Raw genomic sequence first — 23,573 nt, forward strand, 5'->3', positions numbered from 1 at the left:
CACACAGATGAATCTGATGGCTCTCCCCCTTGTTGGGGGCTCAAGGACAGACCGAGGCCGACCTTGGCGGGTGGAGAAAACTTCCATCCTCCTGTGAACATTTGTTGTCACACTGGTCTCTTTCCTCGGGTGGTCCCAGATGGCGGTGGGGGCTGGGGAGCTGGGAGGTCTTCGAGAAGAACAGGCTCCTGGCTGCCTCTGGCTTTCAGGTCACAGATAACAACTGTCAGATGGTCTCACTGTGAAGCAATAAGCTTCCCCAAAACAAAGAGGCCGGCCCAGCTCCAGAAGAGCCGCAGTCTGGACAAAACACACAAGCCTGGAAAAAATTAAAAGTTCATGAGCGACTGAACAAAGCACCTCGGGGAAATGCAAGGGGTTAACCGTAAGTAAGCACACGATGTTCCCGAGCCCCTGAATGCACGGTGGAAAAACAATCGCACATCCTTGGTAAAGGGGAAAAAGAAACCAGCAGAGAGACAAGTCCGTGTTCCCGTGCGAGAACTAAAAATAATGCTGTGCGAGGTTGGCTCAGCCCTAAAATGGAGGGAAAGAAACGAAAGGCAGGAGAAGGGATGAAACAGGGTGAGAAGAAGTTGGCCAGAAGCGGGGTCTGCTCCGCGCTGCCTGGCTCCTTTGTCTTGGGCAGTATGCTCTCTCCACAGCATGGGGTGGCTGAACCATGCCATAGCAGGGTCCGCTGGACACCCTCCTCTCGAAGAGCCCTGTGACAGAGACAACCCGCATTATAAACGAGGCAGAAACAGCCTCTTCTTACATATTTTTCTTCATTAATTTTGTTTTTTTAATATAATTTATTGTCAAATTGGTTTCCATAAAACACCCAGTGCTCATCCCAACAAGTGCCCTCCTCAATGCCCATCACCCATTTTCCCCTCTCCCCCACCCCCCATTTTCTTCATTAATTTTGATTTAAATATAAAAAGATGGGGCGCCTGGGTGGCACAGTCGGTTAAGCGTCCGACTTCAGCCAGGTCACAATCTCACGGTCCATGAGTTTGAGCCCCGCGTCAGGCTCTGGGCTAATGGCTCGGAGCCTGGAGCCTGTTTCCAATTCTGTGTCTCCCTCTCTCTCTGCCCCTCCCCTGTTCATGCTCTGTCTCTCTCTGTCCCAAAAATAAATAAAAAACGTTGAAAAAAATTAAAATATATATATATATAAAAAGAGCCGAACCTAAGCCTGGCCAACCCCAAGGGCCAAAGGGTGCAGCAGCTATTTGCTAATAGACAGGCACCTCCAAAAGAGGGCTACAGTTAGAATGAAACAGCAGTGTTTGCACGAGCGGAAAGCGTGAGAGGGTGACACTCGGGAACCATATTTGAATCCAAGGGAAAGGTTACCATGCTTGGCTGGGAGGAGAGTGTCCAGTCCCCACTCACGTCTTGAGGAGAGTAACGTAGTAGTTGGAATGGAAGGTAGAGTTAGCTAACGTTGTTCGTTGTTCTTAATGCCCAGTTTCCTCATCGGTGCCAGTTTTGTGCTCAGAGACTGCCCGAGTGCATTTCTGAGAAGCAGCGCCACGATCACCCAATTCCACCAGTGGCCCTGTCATAAACTTTCCTTGGAGACTGGGTCTTTTTTGCCAGAAATACAGAATGAAGACCAGGCAAGGAAGACTTCCTGTGTCTACGGCCTTTTAAACTTTATAGAGATAAACAGATAGATTGAACTCTTTTGGCACGAAAGAAGCGCTATTGTCCAAAAGTTGTAAAAATGTTGAGACTCAAAATTACTCTACGGGGTCTACATGTATCGGGTACCAGCTACGGGTGAAGCACTACTTGAAATGCACTGGGAATGACAGGAGTATCTTCAATGCTTAAGAAACCTCTTCAGGGTAAATAGCATCATCCCCACGTTACAAATGGTAAAACAATAGCTCTGGGAAGTTAAGTGATTTTCCCATGGTCTCTGAGCTAGTAAACAGCATTTCCCGGTTGGCCTAGGACTGTCTAATTCCAACGCTACAGCATAGTTTTTCTAGAAGAAAAACTTACCTCTCCGTGACCACCAAAGGAAAAGTTAAATGGCATATTTCAACTGTGTGGTCACCTCTGTTGAAAATCTTTGATTGTAGGTTGTTTTCACTGGGGCTCAACATTTTTATGGAACATGCACAGGGAGCATCATTTTCATACTTGAAGTACTATAGTGTGGTTTCCTAGAGAAGATGTTGGGAGTTGGTAAGTTCCAAAGAGAAATGCTCTTTCTAAATTTTTTGGCTGAGGGTTTCTTTGTGTCATGAAGATCAACTCCATTGCTGGGGCACGGAAGAATAAAAATAGATTTCCTGTTAGTAGCAACAAGTAGGAATTGTTTGTCTGCCAGAAGGAAATTCTTTCATTCTTTTCCTGCTTCAGTTCTTTCCCTGCCAACAAGTAAACAAAGTTCATCGTTAAATGAGTCAGAGCCAACTTCACAAATGGCTGGTGTAGGTGGTCACCTACCAGAATGACCTCAGAGACGTGAAGACAAGGGGGTTGAGCCCAGGAAAGGCTTGAGAGCACCAGCCAGGCAAAGACCCTCCTTTCACCCCAAAAACAAAGGAGGGAAAAAGTTTAACTTTGGTGAACTTACCCCAAATTAAATTTATTCAAAAAATCTAGAAATTAAGGTTATCATTAGCAAACATGCATGGATTATGTCATTACCAAAGTAAAGTTTTATTTTAATTACATGTAAGAGAAGGGGATTACCTCATCATACTCCTTTCCGAGGCTCAGTGCCTATAAAGTATGAAATCTGATTCAACTAAACTGAACTCCCCTTATTAAACATCTCCCCACATGGTTACCTAAAATACCACCATTAGCAATTAATTCCTTTTTGCCAAAGTGTTCTTTTCCTTCTGGATATGTTTTCTTTTTTGAGCCAAATGCTCTGAGGGCTAATACATTAATTTCATATACCTGTGGGAAAAATAGTTTATCAGATGTGTTTTCTCCACTCCAGGAACCTGGGCCCCCAAGAAAACATTTGGCAAAGGGAGTGGTAGGTATCCAAATTCAACCAGTGTGTAGAGTTGAGGGGAGAAAGCACTAGGGGAAATTTGTGCTGGTCTAATATTTTTGCCAGTCCCTAACTCTATACAAATTGCTAGAGCATCCTACCAATTGTGAAATTCTGTGATATCAAGAAACCATCTCTTTGCTTTGAATCTTTGGTGAATCCAGCAGAAATCACAGTCCCTTCTCCCCAGGGGGAAAAGAATGCACACAGCCATCCACATGAAAAACATTGGACCCGATTTTAGTGTTGACGGGTTCCTGAAACCCAGGTTACAATTAGGTAGCCCTCATATTTTATAAACAAAGAAGTGGAGAGCCAGAGAGAAGTGCTTTGCCCAAAGTCACACAGGTAGTGGTGAGGCAAAGACAAGATTTGAAGTATTCACACAGCCATTAAAAGAAATTCCACCCCCACCTCCATCAGACTCCCATCTGTCAAACATTTCAGCAAACACAAATGGTAGAGTTACTCTGTTCAGGAAGAAGTTTGTTTAGCTCAGACCAACTCATTTTATTTTCCAACAGATGAAGTAAACCAGATTCAGAGGTCTACATTTTTTTTTTCACATATGGGGCATGGGACCCTGCTAACTGGAATAGTTGCTGTGTGGTGGAGATGACAGGGGGATGTAAAATTAAATGGACAACTTGAATTTAACCCAGAAACATGCTGCTGATATAAAAAATAAGTTGGCTGTTTGAGATGCCTCATTAACATTTCCTCCTTGAATTGTGTTTGTGTGTGGGGCCTGTGTGTGTGTGTCTGTGTGCACGCACGTGCATGAGTGGTGTGGTATGCATGTGTGTGTGCATTTGTCTGCCATCTTCTGTGACAAGCAAATTAGAAGCTGCATTAACCTGGTGAGGAAAATCGCTTAATTAAGAATTGAGTTTCAAGAAGCTGAGGAACACTTTCATCTTGACTTAACTGGAAACCCTCAAAAGCACTAGAGAAAGTTGGACTTGATGGGGGGGGGGGTGTGGAGGAGAGGGTATAGTTTGTGTCTGGAGAATTGAAACTGTAAATCGAGAACTTTCCATATGGCATTTTCTGACAACCTAGGGTCATAAATGTATACGAGGATTTCAAAGAACGTGGATTTTTGTTGTTGTTTCCATGGCTTTCAATTATTGAAACTCTAAAACAAAGCTCTGGAGTTAACTGGACTCAGCTGGGATTCTAGCTCTACCTTTACCCACTGAGTGACCCTAGGCAAGTTCTTTTTCTAGACCTTGATTTTCTTTTCCTCTGTAAAATGGTGTTTTATATAATATCTACAAAACCTTTGGGATGAAGGGTTACATGGGCACACGAGCTGATCCATGACCAGCCTCAGACATGTAGCAAAAATGCCACTAAAGGTGAGCTGGGGGTGTTACTTGGATTTTCACCATATTTGATCCAGGAGAAAGTTGCGAATTGATGGGCTGGTGTCTGGGGACCTTAGTTTCTTCACATTAGTTGAGTATAAGGAGTTGCTCCTGATGACAGATAAAGGACTCTGCTCCACAGCAACAATTTGTGATTCTATGATGCGTTCTGGTTTTTTTGAAAGATGGCTGTGGGAGGCTTTCCCCACCTCCTTGCTCTCACTCTCCTCATGCCAGCTTTCTGGTCCTCACCACCGCTCCATTTCAGTGCTGTACCTATCTCCCACTCTCCACCTAACCGGCTATCCAGGTCAACATCAGCAACCATCTAGGACATGACTTCTCAAATCTGTGCACCAGCTTCACTGCATACCGGGCCCTTGAAAGAACCCCAAACACTCGCTGGGAGGGGGGTGTTAAGGAATCCATTTAATCAACTGATATAAATTCAATTTATTTTATTTTATTTTATTTTATTTTATTTTATTTTATTTTAGAGAGAGAGAGAACATGAGAAGGGGAGAGGGGCAGAAGGAGAGAGAGAGAGAAAGAGAGAGAGAGAAAGAATCTCAAGCAGGCTCCAAGCCCATCATGGGGCTCCATATCAAGATCCTGGGATCATGACCTGAGCTGAAATCAAGAGTGGGGTGCTCAACTGACTGAGCCACCCAGGCACCCCATTAATTCAACTTCTAAAATAAAGTCACATTCAGTGAGGGTGGGACTGAAATACAGTTTCTTTGTACATAAAACAAGTGGTCCAGATTTGAGAGTACCTCCAATGACAGCTCCAAGGGGACAAGAGCCGGGTTATTATGAGGGTATCTCTTACACATAAGACATAATAGTTCCTCGATAATATTGTGGGTGAATAAATATTGGGACTCTATAACAATTTTAAAAAGTACCAAGCAATTGCCTTCCTAGCTAATGACTCAATTGATGACAATGGTTCTTCTTTTTTAATCCAGCAATTCTCAAATATTTTCTCTTTGCCTCGTAGGTTTCCAGATATTATCTTCCTGACTGGAATTCATGCTCTTGGCCCTGGTTTCCATTCTCAGCATGACAGTTGATGACAAGTTAGAAAAGGAGATTGGAAAAGGATGCCTGTTTATTGTCTCTCTGATTGGTTGAGGTCCTGCTGTTCTGGATACCACAAACTACTTTGAACTCCCCTTGGAATTCTTGAGGAAACCCAGCCCCCTTTGAAAAGGACAAACTTTTAATTTGTTTCTACCTTTTGTGGGGGAGGTTGGCTGTTAATCTAGAAATACTGAGGCACCAAGAAAAAGGTATCATCCCAGATTTACCCTAATTCAGCGGTACATGCCTAACTATAAATAAGTATTTCAGTGTAAGTGACATTTAAAGAAGTCCTTTTAGCACTTCAGTGATCAACTGTACAAGGACTAAGAAGCTCTGATAATATGATCATAAACTCTGTCCAACAGCAATATAGTGGTGGCCTCAGAGCTTCTTGACACTTTTTTCAGCACACTGGGGAGAATCTCAGAAGCCCAGGGCACAAAACATTGCTTCATCCCAAATATGACTCTTGAAAACCATCAGTTACAGGGATCAGCAAACATTTTCTATATAGGCCAGATAATATTTTATTTGGGGGCCATTTGGTCTTTGTCCCAACTACTCAACTCTGCTGTTACGGTGTTAGAGGCAATAAATAAATGAATGAGCATGGCTACATTCCAATAATACTTTATTTACAAAAACAGGCAGCTGGCTGGATTTGGCTCACAGGCCATAGCTGTCTGACCTCTGACTGATTGATCATGGCATGGTGTGATGTATGGTAATATTGACATGTGGGATTCACTGAGATTCCCACCCAACCCCCTTTGTGCTTTTTTAAAATAATATTTTGCTTTGTTTAACATTATGGAAATAAGAAAGGATCATTGTAAACACAGAAAAATAGAAAAGCTAGAATTAAAATCATCTATAATGCCATCAGACATACCACTTCTTAATATTTGGGGATATTTTGGTTTTTGAATCAGAAGAATGCTGTATAACACTGTAAGTAAAAATTTACCTAATTCCTTTATTTTTATGCTAATCCCTATGTAAATTGAAACTAATTTCTACTTTAGAGACTGTTTTTTATTTTTTCTTTTTTTTTCCAGAAGCAGTGAGGATCTCCAACAATATCATTCCTTCTCTCCCATTTACAACTAAGAACATGATGCTTGAGATTTGGGGCGATATACATGTAGGACAGAGCAGAAAGGATAATGCTTATCAAGCACCAACAACACATTCCTTTAAGGTCAGGGTGTAAAATAACCCTGGAGAGATGTGTGTTTTGGGGAAACAACTGATTACTAATACAGTGTCATGAGGTCTTTGTTAAAATCTATTTGGTAAAAGCTCTTCAGGAAACTCTGTGTAGTTTGTGTGTAGTCCAAGCTTTGAGAAGCACTGTGGACTGGTGGGGTTCAAAGTACAGCAACTTGGGGCGCCTGGGTGGCTCAGTCGGTTGGGCGTCCGACTTCAGCTCAGGTCATGATCTCGCAGTCCATGAGTTCGAGCCCCACGTCGGGCTCTGGGCCGATGGCTCAGAGCCTGGAGCCTGCAGCCTGCTTCCGATTCTGTGTCTCCCTCTCTCTCTGCCCCTCCCCCGTTCATGCTCTGTCTCTCTCTGTCTCAAAAATAAATAAACATTAAAAAAATTCAAAATACAACACCTTAGCATATTAAATATTTTAAACTGAAGGAGTTTAAGAAAACAGCAGAAGCAGGAAGATCACTCTGACATTCTCCCCTGGAACAGGTCATAACATGCTCACTTGAGTGGTGCCTGCCCTATACCCACAGGAAAAGAGCATACTTCTCTCCAAAGACAAAGGGGTGTCTGGAAAGAATCTGAACAAGCAGGCCTTGCTGTTTCCCTGTTTACTACCATAACCTCATACTCCTTAACCTTTCACCTTCCTCCACAATTGCCCACTTTTCATCAAACCAAGCCTAAACATCCTCATCTAGCTGTTTCTTTGGGTCTTTGTTTCCTTAGGAAAGCTCCTGTGTTATGCAAAATTTATATTGAATAAATTTGTGTGCTCTCCTCCTGTCAATCTTTGTCCGTTTCATTTTCAGACCAAGCCAGGAACCTTAAGAGTCAATGAAAACTCTTTCCTCCCCTGCAGGGTATAGCAGAGAGGGAATTCCTGTATTGGAGGAGTTTCCACCATTCTTTCACTTCACGTGAGGCCTTGTTCTTCAACTCGTTGAGACTCAGGCATCCACCTGCTCACGTTTTTCCTCTGGCTAATCTCTGTCATTTATCTGATCATTGATAATCCGTAAGAGAGAACCTAAGAAGTTCTGATTTACCTCTATTTACAGAGGTAATATGTAAAACCTAATGCCCAAAACACAGTGGTTTGGATTTTATGCGGCTTTCACATTTCACCTGCTGCCCATGTTCATTCCTAAAATAAAGCCAAATATTTCTATTCTGCTGCCTTTGAAAAGGGGCATACCTATTGAGAAAAACAAAAGGGAACCAGAAAAAAAGATTTTTGACACAAATAAACGAAGCTAGACACAAAGGTAAAGAATGGAAACAAACCTAATAAGGCCCTGTTACTTTCTAGGGTGAAAGTTATTAAGATGAACAGAGCTTCACTTTCAAGCTCCTATGAGATCATACTTGCTCAGCAAATTTGTAACACAAGGCAGCTGGAGCGATAAATGTTTTTCACGTACAGAACTTAAGTTTTGTTTAAGTACTTAGAAACCAAAGACTTGCAGTGGCGTCGATGAGAATACACACTTGGCCATCAAGTCACCCTCACTGCAGGGGCTGCTCTCAAGCATCCTAGCCAGTGACACACATATGCCCCTTCTCGCCTCTGCTTCCACATCTGGGAAACAGGAATATGGATAATACCTACCTCTGGGTTGCTGGAAAGATGAGGTGAGACAATTGATGTAACTTCCTGGTACCTAACCTAGAATGAATGCAGAGTAATGTCGCTTCAGAGAGAGAATACCAGATACTTGATTATTAATGCTCCAAGTCCTTTCATCCACCTTTTACGTTCTCTGGTTTATTTCTGTATATGTGTAAAAGGCAATAAGACAGTTAGGCTATAAATGGCACCATCAATTCATTCCAACTAGACTTCCCTCAAATTACTCCTAATTAGTGATGTTCACATATAATTTCAATAGGGGCTAGAGTGATGTTTGGTGTGTAATACTACAGGGAGGGAAAAGTCAGTTGCTGTCATTGTTTTTCTTTTGAAAATAAATGGACAAAGTTAATGTAAAGCAAAGATGAACTAATGACTTCAAGCATTTATTCAATCATGTTCTGTGCTGCTTCTTAGCAATGAGGATACCATTTACAATGTAGGCAGAGGGAAGAGCGTGCTAGCCTGTTGCACCAAATAAGAAAACTCAGGCTTTTTACTCTTAGTGGAGTATCAGCCTCATTAAAAAAAACATTTTTTAAGTTAATCTTGAGTCTGCTCTAACAATGTAAGACACAACAATTACCTATTTAAATTGCTTAAGTTAGGGGTACCTGGGTGGCTCAGTCAGTTAAGCATCCAACTTCAGTTCAGGTCACGATCTCATGGGTTCATGGGTTTGAGCCCCATGTCAGGCTGTGTACTGACAGCTCAGAGCCCACAGCCTGCTTCAGATTTTGTGTGTGTCTCTCTCTCTGCCTGTCTCCTGCTCACACTTTGTCTTTGTCTCTGTCTCTGTCTCTCTCTCAAAAAATAAACATTAAAAAAAATAAATTGCTTAAGCAAGAAAGCTCAATTTGGGAGAAGGTAGAGGAGTTGGCTGTTTCTATATCGGCAACATGCTTTCTTATTTGCAAAAGTCATTGGTGTCCTATCTTTTCTAGTGGTGAAACAATCCAAAAGGTTCCACTTGCACAGAAATCGGGATTTCTCACTTGCCCACCATGAGTCACCTGTTTAAACACATGTTCCTACACAGCTCCAGGGAATCAGCATTTCTAAGTGACTTTAGCAATCAGATACTTTCCCTGTACTAGTGTCCTATACAGTGTAAAAAGTGGTGGCAGTAACCACGGCTGATGCCCAGACCCCATTCCAAAGAATCAGCCATCTTTGGAGTGGGTCTGGCCATTGATGTTTCTTAAAAGCTATCCAGATGACGGCAACTTGTCACCAGTGCATCTCTGGCCCCGTCCCCATAACCCATCAATGACAATCTGCATTTGAACAACCTCTTGGGGGATCCGTGTGCACACTGAAAGTTTTGACAAGGCTGTTCCAGTGCCTATCAACAGAACATCTATCTTTCCATCCCAAGGAGAATGGATTTTTGCTTCCCTCTTCCCATTTTACCAACAACAACAAAAGCAGCTTAAAATCTTTCCAGGGTCTTTTTCTTTATGCTCTTGGCCACTGAAAGCCAACTGACGAGGGACAGTGTGAAGCAAACCTATCTGTTCCAAAATCATTTATTAAAGTATGTTAAATGGTGTATGCTGCTCTTACCCAAATGCCCCAGCAACTCTTTTAATTGGCAGTTTTGTTTCACATCCCATAACCAAAAACATTAAGGATCACTAGCATTCATATCCGTGAATTCATTTAGACAATTTTCTTTAATTAACAATGAAGACACTACAGTTCTAAGTACCAGACAAAATCAGGGGGAAGGGGGGACCGAAAATAAGCATAACACTATAAAGAAAACTAGGAAAAGTGAAACACTTCTAAATAAAAATATATACCTGGCCTGGTACCCATTACATATATACATAATACATATGTTATACACATATATACAGTAAATGTTTTGGTAGCAATACAGACCATGCATTGGTCCTTTTGTACACGGATGAAGTAGCACCATGGACAGCACCACCATCTTAAGATGATAAACCAAACTGCACATACATTAAATGAAAAAAATATATATATGTATTTAATTTGGCCCACCCTGCAGCCAAGAGGTGTAATGAAAGAACTTTGTAAGGAAAATTGTCCTGGGAACTACATTCTTAAGCCAAATAGCAAAGTTCTAAGACAAACAAACAAAAACAAACACAAAAACAGCACTCAAGAGGTCTATACAAATACAGACAAGTTTTCCTGTTTACTGAATTTGTCCTATTATGTGGCAGACTGGTTCACACCAGGGAAATTAACAACAGAAGCAAGGAGAAATTTAAATGCCAGGTGAATGGCAAGGGTTGAAAACACCAGAGCTCTTGGTGTATACATCACAAATGCCAAGTCATCAACAATGAAAGGAAGGCAACTCTCCAGCTGAGTCATTTTCTAATCTTATTAACTAATTATAAGCTCTCCATTACTGATACATTCCTTACGAATGGGGTCAAACACCTTCACTTATCTTTCTACCTCTTCACCACATCGAACTAGATGCTCTGGTTACAAGAAGTGGGAAACCCAACATGCCATCCGACCCATGCTTTCTCTACCCAGGTGTAGGAGACATGGACATACAGAGCTACACTAGGTAGGACCTCCAAGATCTTCTATGGCTTGGTTTTGGAAATGATCAAAGGCACCGGTGTCTAACCCTCGATGTTCTGACTACAGGAAGGCTGTTTTGCTTTCCAGAGTGGATGTCTTTCTCTCAGTATTGGTGAGGCCAGATTTCCTCACATCCCAAGAAATGCATCCTTCTTCCTCTCAACTTTTTCAGCAGCCTTTATGAATGCAGCATTACCTCCACCTAACACACACGATGTCCTAGGAACACTAACTCCCCTGTCAAGTCATTGCAAAGCAGCAATTTCATATGTGGCTTCCATCCATCTCCATATTCCTCCCAAGGGGTCCTCCTGATCTCCCCAATCAAGGTCTTACTTCCCACAGTGTCTCTGGTTTCAGCACCTCTTTGTGTGATGGACTGACCCACAGAGTTCTGCCAAAGCAGAGCATTTCACATCTCTCCCATTTTTCATGGCTCTACTGTCAGTGGACGATGAGCTCCCCTCCCATTTTTAAACCACCTGCAGTAAACAAAATTAAAGTTTTCAACTACATGGTGTATTGCATTCAGGATGCGAGATCAAACAAAACGGGCTTCAGTGTTGTAAAATGCTGTTTCTTACAGGACAGTAAAATTGTTTCTTAATATGTTAAATGTCCCAAAATTAAGTTAGGAGACAACAGAGGAAAAAAGGCTTAAAATCTCTACTTTTGGCTAGATGGTGTTCAGTAAACCCACTTTTGCAGTCAACCTAGATTAGTTAAGAAAGTCCCTGACCTTTGAAAGTTAGCGAGAAATAGCCACAAATGTAACATCGGTACTGAATTGTCATTATTGACTCAGGTGGTTGATCATTAATGGATTCTCTTCACTTCTAGCTGGTTCTAGGATTTTTTTTTCCCAGAATGAAGATATTCTCAAAGTCATGAAATATATTTGTTCTTTCTACAAAGGAGAATTTTAAAACTCTGCCTAGGTCTCTAAGAAAGAACACTATAAAAGGTTGGTCTCATGAGGAAAAGCCACTAACTTATAGGTTAACCAGAGGCCACTAGAAGCCCCATTAATGTAATTCCTTGGCTGGCCTACAAATACTTGGAAATGGATAAAAGCCAGCTCTCAATAGGAACTGAACACAAGGATTTAGCAGCTGATGTTGCTCAAGGTCAACCCCTCTGTAGTCAGAGCATGAGTTTTTGCCTTAAATACCAGCAACTTCCAGTTTTAAATTGATGAGGTTGGATACCACCACCAGACCCAGCTCAGGGACCCCTAGAAGCAGCTTCTATAAGATTTTCTAACTTTATGCTACGTGACTCAACAAAGCATCAGAGAAATTAACCAAGAGATGGCTTTTCCAGTCTGTTCATTTCTGTTCTCACCCAAAAGATGTCGATACTCCACACACAGAGGTATCTTGGCAATAGTCAAAACTTAGCTTCCTTGAGAAATAATAACCAGCTTCACAGGAAAAGTGGTTGGGGCTGACTTTGTTCATTGATTTCTCTTTAACTACCTATGTCCCCAGTAGAAGACAGCAGGACAGCTTGCTTTCTTCCTACACTAGCAAGAGTATGAGTCAGAATACTTGAAACATTTAAGTTAGTTTGACAAAGAAAGTCTTTTTTATAAAAGTGTAAAAAAAAAAAATTTCGTATCAGATTTTTAAAATCGGTAGTGTCCTCTCCTCATAGGAAATGATGTAATTCAGCAAGTTCCTTGAAAACAATGGATTCTTACGACCACAGACCTATTCATCTTAGAAATTGATGAGCATGCAAATGATTGGAATCTGCCACAATGAACACTGTACAACAATCTGTGAGGTACATGCTATCCGGCTGAGTTAACAGAACGCAGGCCTTGCCAGCGTGAGGAATTCCATTTATGTCCACTCCCTTTTGAGTGGTCCCCCGACCAGTTGACGAGGGGCAGCGGCCACTGCAGTGCCCCCAACCCTGGCCCCTTCCGGGTCGCCCTTCCCCCACCCAGGGAGCTCAACCCATGGGAGAAATAAAATGTTGCTCTTTCTCAACAGCAGGGCTGGGAATTTCTGATAGAGAGTTTACCCGGCCTCCGAAGAGCCTGACATCGGCATTAATTCACTTAACCTTTAGGAAGTTCCCTGGCAAAAAAAGATTAAAAACACTGTAGGCAATAGCTCGAAGTTATGTCCACCGCCTTTTCTTTTTCATAAGGAAAAATTCCAAGATGTGTGTACTTTCCAAATAAGAGGAGGATTAACCTCTTCACTGCTGGCTAGATGTTTCAGTAGCTGGTCATTAGGCATTGACATGCACTCTGTACACTGGGTTTTATTAACTAATCACTAAAAGGCCAGTACCCACCAGGGCAAATGGGCCAAATTACATTCAGTTAAATAATGTGGCACGGGATGTTCTCAGAAAACAGGAGGTAAGGGTCTTATGGAAAGTGACATGTAGCCCTGGTCATGATAAAAACCATTTTTCTGGAGTTTTAATTTCTGGTTAGAAATGAAAGACAAGTACTCACTTATCTTACCATCTTTCCCGACACAATGCAGGAAATAAAAGATCCTAATGTGTGCACAGAAAAAAAAAATGGTAGCAATGGAGCAGGAAGCTTACAGAAGTGGGGGGAGGGGGAGAAGAAAAGATCAACAGTCTCTAGTTTATTATGAATAGAAAGAAATTTCCAGAATTTACAAACACCCACATTGTTCATTCCAAAGAGAGCTTTTGATTTAAAGGAATCACCCAAGTCTCCTCCTCTTTACAGTATATACAATGGAAGTCTTTGATTTCTTTTAGTTGTGATTTTACTTCCATCCAATTGCCAATTTTAAGCTGACACTTGAAAATACCCAGTAGAATATACCCTTCTTCAGTTTAATTAACATGGCCTATTGCCTTACAGGAAAAATACAAAATTAAGGTCAATTCTTGTAAGGATCTCAGCTCAACATCAGGGCTATATTACAAGAGATAGTATCAGCAAATATAACTATACAATTGAGAACCATCTAATGGTACTATGATTCTTATTATATTATTTTTCTGAATTACAATCTTAAAACAAGGATCGTACCCTATTCTACTCTTGTTAGCCTCGTTTTAAGTATTTGCTCCACTCTTTACAACAGAACATTGTATACCTCAGTTCCACATCCAAAAAAAAGATGTGCTGTAAGAAAAGTTACATTTTAATTAAAAAAATTACACATATAAATCAAAACCTATGTTAAATATTTAATACTCTCTCCACCCAAAGCGAACAGTTCTGTATGAAATAATTTACAATGATGCTTTGTCATACGCAGTTTCAGCAGCAGATGAAATGTATCTTGTAAATGCAGTGAGAGTAAACCCCTTCTCTCGTGGCATGGAGGTGATCACATCAGCTCACGTGGCCAACTGAGTCCTTAAGGTTGAAGATGAACTTAATGCAGACTCATTATTCTGGTGTCACAGTGCTTTTTTGCTTGGCACAATATAGTACGTGCAGTTCAGTCAAGGAACTCCTGAGGATTGTAGAAAGTAAACAAACTGAAATGGATGCATCGTACCATCTACTGAGGAGGAAGATGTGAGGTCCTGGTTGTGAATCATGAAATATTCAGAGTCTGGGTACCCATGAGTTAAGGGAAGATTTGCTGAGGTCATTCAGGTCTTCATTCTGAAAAGAAAAAGAAAAAGAGTCGTCAGCAAAGGCATCTCAAACCTCATATTCCATCATTTTCTAAGGGTTTTTCTTTAAAAAGGAGGCAGAACCAGATAAGCCGAAGTTACGGGCACAAACAGTACTGTGTACTTAAATAAAATCAACAGACTGTATTTAACTTTTTTTTTTCCCTTTCAAAATGCAAGAGTCTAAAGCAAATACAAACTCAAAACAGTCAATATTAAGTCAGTAAACAAATCGATCTGATTTGGAGGTTTCAGAGTTTAACAACACAAAAACACAAAATACTTGGATGTTCTTAGGATCAGAACAAAAATGTGAATTATAGTTATTGTGTAAAACTACTATAAAATATGGTAGGCAGAGTCCAGCCAGGCCACACTTCATCTTCTTTTGGTTAAAAGTCAAGTGTAGATTTTAGAATTTGAAGCCAGAGGGCCTAACGTTACAAAATCTGAAGTCAAGTTTTTAACGTGCCGTTGTTTGACATGAGATGAAAAGTTCAGATGCGAAAGGAGACCCAGGTGAAACAGACCCAGTTAATCATTAAATTAAAAGGGAAGGGATTCTGATTTAGACCTAATAGAAATGTTACTCTGCAAGAAGCACATTTCTTCCATGCAATGCAAGAAGGCAGACCTCATGGGGCATTATCCCTTCCCTTCCAGAGAGGAGACACCTTTTTCAACGTTATGAACCCTCCTTCGCTCTCAAGTGTTAGCATTCGACAGTCCTTCTGAGGGCCACATTCTTTATGCATTCCACGGTTATTTGTAAATACCAATATTTACAGAATGTCTTCAGTAGTATATGGCACCACACAAAAGAGGAGGGAGGTCAATCCCCTGGTAAATGCACAGGAAGGAGGTAAATCCCGTGGTAAATGCACAGGAAAAAAGCTCTCGCTGCACGGAAAGAATACTTCTAACTGGGAACAGAAAGGAAGTAATTCACTGACACATATGGCTTGGTCTGGAAGGAAAGGGATAGTTTGGGGATGTGGAAATGGGATCCTATCTATGCTGCTTTGGGGTTGCCTGTCCAGAGCTCAACACAAGGGCTGGCACACAATAAGTACTCACTAAATATGAGTGGAATGAATCCAAGGGGAAAAGCACAGTTCCCACCGCGAGCACACGATCAAACAAGGTCCGGGGAAGAGAGTGCGGCCGCGGAAAGGCCAAGGGAAGAATATAGTCGTGTTGCCTCACCAGGTATGTGGAAAGGGGTCAAGGAAGTAAACCTGCAAATGTAGGTTGGGTAGATGAAGAGCTCTGAAGGAAACCCCAAGACACCTCTAAGTATAGGGACAACAAAGACGTGCTTCATGATAAGTCCAGATGTGGTAGTTATAATAATCCATATCCGTGGCAAGGAAAGGAACAGGTTCTACAGTTCGTCCAGTGTATATGTTGACCGATAGAACTGTTTCTCGCTCTCTTCTCTCGAAGGAGAGTATGGCCGGGACCTGTGAGCCTTCCCTATTTGCATAATGGCTCTCAGGTAAGTCGAAATGTACTAAACGGAGACTCTAGCTTGATGAGGAGATTTCTGTTTATTTCAAAATATTAACCCCACCCCTAAATGACAGGTAAACAGCCTATTTTTCTCTATGCAAATAAAGACGTGACATGGAGACACCAATGTGAAAACAAGAGAGCGCTCCAGGCCTATCCCTTTCGTTGTCAGAGGAACAGGACTTAACTCTGTGTGGTTCCCAAAGTGTCAGGAAAACCCACCCCTTCAGAAACCATCTCCAGATCCCCCATGGGCTTGCAAGTTTCTCCTGCACTCACACCGCAATCCATCCGAACGTTCTGACCAGAGCATCCAGACACAGCTTCACAGCTCTGGGCCTAAGATGAAGTGGGAAGGCCCCACTGTATTAAAGGGCTTGAGACAAACAAACAAACTGCTCATTTACAGAAAAGGGGAGGGGAGTGTGTGTGCGGTGGGAACGGAGGGCACACGGTATGCTTTTCATTTTATACCTGGCTCTCGGCCAGAAGGGTTGAATGAACAGCTCAGCACAGGAACAAACTGTATCCAGTTTTGTAGTCACATGTGCCAACCTGCATGAATGCGGCGGGGCAGAGACCGGGGGCCCTCTGAAAAGGGAAAACACTGTGGCTTCGCCAGATGCTGAAATCTGTTGCTTTGGGGCCACTCCGGAACCCTCCCTGTAGCTTCCCGCATGCGTGTGTGTTCAAAGAGCAGGAAATAAAGGATCTGCCAACTGCACCATAAACTCTCCCTCTAAAGTCTCAGCGTACTACTTTTCAAAGCCCTTTGTCGTAAATCCTGATCAGCACACGTCTCAGCCACTAATGCTCCCTTCTGGTGCCATCACCTTGGGGATCTCTGAGAAAGCGAAAACAAGTGGGGAAAGTGGGAGGGTCTGCTGACCGCGAGTATGGGGACAGAGGCTATAAACAGGCAACAGGGGCCCAGAAAAACTTAAAGGGAAAGTCTGAAGTTCACATCTGCTTATCTTTGTTCAAGGGTGTGTGTGTACGTGTGTCTGTGTGTCTGTATGGACACACAGAAAACTTTGCTCCTGAGTAAATGATACAGATTTCTAACAGGCACGCCTGGGTGAGAACTGTCCTTCATCCAGCCACCTTGGGGTCTGCATACTTATTCCAATCAGGCAGCCATTGTTGGAAGAAGCATTTTTGGAATGCCTTCTCAAGTTCCCATTTCTTTTTTTTGCACCCGCCTTCTCAGCCTCGGGCATATTCTTTTGAAGGATCTCTATAGCAGCCAGTCTTGGCCCTTTGAGGGCACATTTGATCTTTCGAAACAGCCAAGAAGTTTTGGGAGCCAAATAGGGTGAACACAGGGGCTGATTAAGCTGAGTAATGGTTCCCAGTGAGGCATTAGCTAAAGCCAAAGAACCCCAAAACTAAAGTTCCAAAAGCATAGCTGTTCACAAATGCTCTGAGGAGTTTTATTGGACATGAACTCTGAGGACATTACAGACAGACCTCAGCCTATGTTCCTGGGGCTTAAGTTCCCTTGCCTGTATCCCCGCCTCTATGCAACTGCAGTCAGGAAGGGCTGATTCTCAATAAACGAAGTCTCTTGAAGGAAGGCAAACACATATAGTATACATTTTTGGAATATATTTTTAAAAAGTCAATACCCACAACAGGTTCCAGCACTCATTCAATTCAAGAAACATCTGTTAGTGACAAATGAAAAGTCAGTGATAAAGACTATAATCAGCACCAAAAGGGAAGACAGGGGTATAGGTAGGTTTAATACACTTTATATATACAACCCCAACGGACTCCCACCAACCGTATGAGGCAAATATTGCAACAACGTTTTACAAATACAAAAAGTCATTTGTAACATCCATAAACTGGAAACAAAGAAGCAAAAACACTTCCTTGGAGAAGAGCTGGGCAAATACCAAATGGTGATGTTCCTATGATATTTTCTGTCTAGTTACATCACTGGGGAATAACTTCTGAACTCAGAAATACCATGCACCTGTCATGAGATTTAGTAGCAGGAAATTACATTTTGATAAAATTTCATCACCACATCAGCATCTCTTGTACCTTTCCGTGTGTCTTGTTGTAAGATAAAACCTACCTAATCCTGTTGCCAGTAATGAAAAATGCAATTTTTAAAGCATTATCAAGTAAGTCAACACTTGAGCAATGCTACTTGAGACTTATGGATTACTGCATTATTGCATCCAGTAGGAATTTACATATTTTGGACTCGACCCACTTAAACTATGCCTACCAAAGCTGAAAAACAAATAAAGCTTCTGCTGCTTTTCACACTCAGCCTGATTAACCTTCACTGTAAAGCAGCTGAAAACAGCATCAGGCTATACGATATGTGTACAATGAAGGATCCATACCCTTCCAACGACGAATTTTTAGTCCAACCCATTGACTAAAAGTTTTCTCTTGTATTCAAAGGCCTTGAAACCTCCTTCCAGTTTGTTGAGTCAACTGCAACACTGTTCTAAATACCTGGTTAAAGCAGTCCTTGCAATTTCTACTTTTAGTAAGAAAACAGGAGTAAAATGTTATAAGTTGCTGGGCTATTGTCTTATACCAAAATGTAGCCAGAACGTAACTCTTCCTCACCCAACTATGCTTAGAAAAAAATGACTGTAACTACAGTAAATGGCTTTTCTTCGGTGGAGATCATTGTTTGAAATCTCATATCGTAGATCAACTAGAAAAAAATTTTTTATAAATAAATTCCTCCACTTAAAGGCATGTGTCAAAACAGCACATTTTTCTTTCACTTAACATAAACAGCTATGATTTAAAAAAAATTCTCGATCACAATATACAAAATTTATACAACACAAAAAAAGTAAAGAAGGAATAAACATTTCCTGAAATCTTGTCAACCAGGTAAAAACCATGATTCAGCTGTGGTTCTAAGTTCACTATTTGCTTAAAGGACTTGAACTTTTAAAATTCTACCTTTAATGTCAAAATTGTTTAAATAGGACTGGAAAATAATGTTTTCATCATATTTCGATCTTCCCCATTCTTAAAAAAAAAATCTGTGATGAGACGATATTTGAAACGTTAACCAACTTTTAAACCTTTTCGGTATTCTATCCCTTTCCCTTCCTCCCAATTTATCGTGTATGGGGATGGGGATGGGAGTTTGAAAGTAGGAAAAGCCTCTGGCTTCCTGGCTTTGGGGTCCCAAAGCCCAAGTCCTTATGGGAATGGGACAAAGCATATAGAAGAACAGGAGGAGAGGATTCCCCTCAGAGGAGAAGACCGTTCCCTTCACCTGGGAATAGAGAGAGAAATGGTGGGCATGGTGGGTAGCTTTGTACTTGGCAGAATGCCGAAAATGGAGCCTGTGACATCTCTCTAAATCTTGTCTTTCCTGGCCTGTTGACTTCTTATTTGACACAATTATAGTCAACTGCATACCACTACTGTGATGGCAGTCCATTTCTTCAGCTACCTCACTGATGCCAACACAATAATTCACGGTACCACTAATTTGGAGAAGATCGAGTCTTCTAGAATGCTAACATATTATTAGTAAGGTACATTATAAAACACTGCCAAGGTATTCTGTCTTTAAGCAGACCTGATTCTGGCAAACAGGCCAGTAAATTAACACACACACGCACACACATACACACATACACACACACACACACACACACACACACACACACACATCAGTATTAAATAGATTCATAGTTCTGGGAGTATATGTGTACTTTGGATTTTAACCTTCACACTACCCAATCTCAGATGGAGAAAGGAGACTGCTGATCCATTTGATGGACTTTGAAACCCTTGTTAAAGACATTTCCTGGCTTAGAGTTTGGTTCTACCACCGAGGGTTGGATGTCAGCATTTAGGGAGGAAACAGAATTATCAGCTCAGTCCTGTTAGCCGTAATAATCACCCAAGTAAAATAAAAGAAAAGCTACCTCCAGAGAGTTTCAAGTTTGGGACACAGGGAGAATCACTCTGCTTTTTACAAGGTACAGCTGGGAAGTGTGGGGCAAGCTGGGACTCTAGTGAAGGACAGACCTAAGTGGCGGAAGGAAGGAAAGAAGGAAGGAAGGAAGGAAGGAAGGAAGGAAGGAAGGAAGGAAGGAAGGAAAGAAGGAAAGAAAAGAAAGAGAGATGAGAAAGAAAGAAAGAAAGAAAGAAAGAAAGAAAGAAAAAGAGAGATAAGAAAGAAAGAAAGAAAGAAAGAAAGAAAGAAAGAAAGAAAGAAAGAAAAAGAAAGAAGGAAAAATCAAGGTAGGATTAAACTAAAGAACTCAAGTTAGAGGAAAGACCAAGACGTTTGCTAGTTTCTGTTGACAAGAAGCTAAAGAAAGGAAACATCTTTGAAAACAGGCCAGAAGGGAGCTGGAAAGACTTGGTTTCATGGTCTTAAGAGGCAAAGGGTAACTGAGCAGCCAGGCCAGTGCTCTAAAGGAGCTGCTTAAATAGCACCTTTTCCTGGTGCAAGTCACATGGGCGAGAGCTGGGGAAGATAACAAGGTTGCTGGCCAGCCCTTCCAGCACACGGGGCTGCCAGGGAGGACCATTCAGGGAAAGCTGCCAACATGTGAGAGGCCACCTCGCTCCAGTTCCCCTTTTGTCCCAGCGAAAGACCTTTTGGCAGGGCCGGTGACTTCAGGAGACCACCAGTGAAGAAAGGCAACGTGTATTATGAAAAGAAAAGGAGAGGGGCTGACCCAGGAGCCGGCCATCCAGCCTTCGAGCCTCCGCTGTGGTCCACGGGGTGAATCCTGCCAGCACTGTGGACCTCTCCTGTCCCCAAAAACAAAGAGCAGGGACTTTTCGAGAGGGTTGGAAATTTATGGAGAAGACAGATTAAAACGACTACAACAACATAGGGTTTGCAACAATTAAAAGGATTCTGCCAGGGGTGGCCAGCTGGCTCAGTGGGGTACAGCGGGTGACTCTTGATCTCAGGGTCATGGGTTCGAGATTACTTAAAAATAAAATCTTAAGAAAAAAAAAGGATTCTGCCAATGATGTATTAAGGAAATCTGAAGAAGCATTCAGAAATCTTTTAAGCCAGGGGTGCCTGGGTGACTCAGTCAGTTAAGCAGTTGACTCTTAATTTTGGCTCATGATCTCATGGTTTCTGGGATCCAACCCTGCGTGGGGCTCTGCACTGACACTGTGGGGCCTGCTTGGGATTCTCTCTCTCCCTCTCTCTCTGCCCCTCCTCTCCCCTCTCTCTGTCTCAAAATAAATAAATAAACATTTTTAAAAAATCTTTTAAGCCAAAGAATATTCACTTCAGTCATTTCACGGGTTATTTCTTTTTATTAATAGGAAGCATGCTGAGAAAGCAAACGGGGGTCGTCAACACCGTTAAGAGCCCTCCCCCATCCCCGCAAGGTAAGTCAAAATGTCTCAGATCTCTCTTCTACAGAAATCAGAATGCATCCCCACATACGTGACAGTCAAGGTAGGGGAAACTCAGAAAAACCCCTCTACATTACAAGTCAGACCACATAATGTGGGACAGGAAGCTTTGATTTTAACGGAGCTCAACCAAAATAAACCTGTTGCCTGAAGACACGAAAGTAATATGATACCTTCTTCCCTACCTGAGAAAGCAAGTCATAAAATTCAGTCTTTCTTCTGCTTTCATGGGAGCTATTTCTGCAGTTTATTTTCTCTCCTAGGAATTAAATTCCAGCTCTGAGGTTTATAGTTTATACTGTCACTTCGCATCAGTTTTTTGGTTTTGTTTTGTTTTAATGTTCAGAAACACAGGAAGTAGGTTTTATTGGTCTGGCTTTGATCCAAACCAGTAGACATAAATTCAAATCACAACTTAGTTTACAATGTGGTGTAGAGATAGTAAAAAAGTGTTTGCAATGCCATTTCTGGAATTGGGCAAATGGGAATGAAGCAGACTCAGCCTAGTGCTGCTGCCTTTAATATTTCTGCTAAACACTAAATAGATTTCGCATTCTTTCCTCTCTCCCTGGAGTCAGATCATAAATTGCTTCAAGAAAGCAAGTGCCTGATTTTACATTTGAGTAATTGTCTGACTACCCAATTGTTTCTTATCAACTATCAGCAGCTTTTCCGTAATAGCATAGGAACCAGAGCACAGAACAAGCATTCACACAGAGGGCCCCGAGTCTGCAGCGGGCTGAGGTAAGGATCATTAACACCACTGACATCACTTTTGGCAGTCGGGGAAAAGGGAAAACCTGTGTTTTTAATCTACTTCCTACTCACCACGAGTTTTTAGCCGGAGTCCCCGATAATATGGGTTTGTGGCTGACTGTATGGAAGAATTTGGTAATGCAAGAAAAATGCAAGTACTGAACTGAACAAGCATCTTTAACGGGAACCACGAGGTACCTCAGCTGCGTGGCCCTGATCTTCCGTGGTATTCTGATCATGAAACGGGCCTACCAGAGGACAGGGCCATGCCCAACTGTTCCTAGTAAGGTCAAGCTCAGTAGAAGACTCTCCGGACTGCACACAATCTAAGTGACATGTCCTGGAAACCATCATCATAAACCACAAACAAAAAGGTGTTACCCTTTGTCTTCCCTCTTGCTTTGAGAATACTAAGGGGGAAAATGTGGGGGAGAATTGAATCCAGATTCTTGCAAGTTACGGGAGCTGTTGTTGTTTATGTGGCCCAAATGGTGAAAGAAAACTCTCTGAAACCAATCGAAACTGGTAGACGGCGGCGTATTTCAAATGTATTCAGAGCACAATTGTGACTCATTTTACTGGAAGCATTCTTTTAAAATTTTTTTTAATGTTTTTATTCAGTTTTGAGACAGAGAGAGACAGAGCATGAGCAGGGGAGGGGCAGAGAGAGAGGGAGACACAGAATCTGAAGCAGGCTCTAGGCTCTGAGCCGTCAGCACGGAGCCCGACGCGGGACTTGAACCACGATCTGTGAGATCATGACCTGAGCCCAAGTCGGACGCTTAACCAACCGAGCCACCCAGGCGCCCCAAGAATTCTTTTTAAAGAAATGCGAGTGATAAGACTTCTGGGCTAGGAAACCAAGTCTTTTTTTGTTCGTTTTTTTCTTATGTGTTTTTTTTTTATTTTTTTTTTGAGAGAGAGAGAGAGAGTGTGTGTGTGTGTGCGCGCACACACGTGAGTGGGGGAGGGCAGAGAGAGAGGGGGACAGAGGATCCTACGTGGGCTCTGTGCTTTGAGCAGAGAGCTCAATGCAGGGCTTGGACTCATGAACCACGAGATCATGACCTGCGCTGACGTCGGACGCTCAACTGAGCCACCCAGGTGCTTCTGTGAAAGCAAGTCTGAAACAAAAGTCAGTTAAGGAGGATGGAAAAGAGTCCCATCCATCTCAGGCTACCGAAGGCCAGGGGTGGGCTGTGTTCAAGAAAAGCTGTAACCCTGCTTGCAATAAAGTCATGCGATAAGTAGGGCTGTCACCATCTGACTGAGGTGTGTCCTGTATGGACTTCTGAATTCTAAAATATAATTTAGGAAATTAAATCCAAAAAAAAAAGGTTATTTTGAGAACGAAGATGGTCCTACCACATG

At 42.0% G+C, this 23,573-nt stretch overlaps 1 protein-coding gene across 1 annotated transcript in view; it reads right to left on the bottom strand.

Annotated features, from left to right (window-relative positions):
- Nucleotides 1-13,506: 13,506 nt before the first annotated feature.
- The window catches only part of IRS1 (insulin receptor substrate 1), a 59,548-nt gene continuing 49,481 nt past the window's right edge, over nucleotides 13,507-23,573 (bottom strand). Inside the window, exon 2 of the mRNA XM_027049053.2 lies at nucleotides 13,507-14,532. The gene's annotated coding sequence lies outside the window, so the exon portion shown is untranslated. The remainder of the gene's footprint in view (nucleotides 14,533-23,573) is intronic.

The sequence above is a fragment of the Acinonyx jubatus genome, chromosome C1, assembly GCF_027475565.1.
Source record: "Acinonyx jubatus isolate Ajub_Pintada_27869175 chromosome C1, VMU_Ajub_asm_v1.0, whole genome shotgun sequence".
Taxonomy (NCBI): domain Eukaryota; kingdom Metazoa; phylum Chordata; class Mammalia; order Carnivora; family Felidae; genus Acinonyx; species Acinonyx jubatus.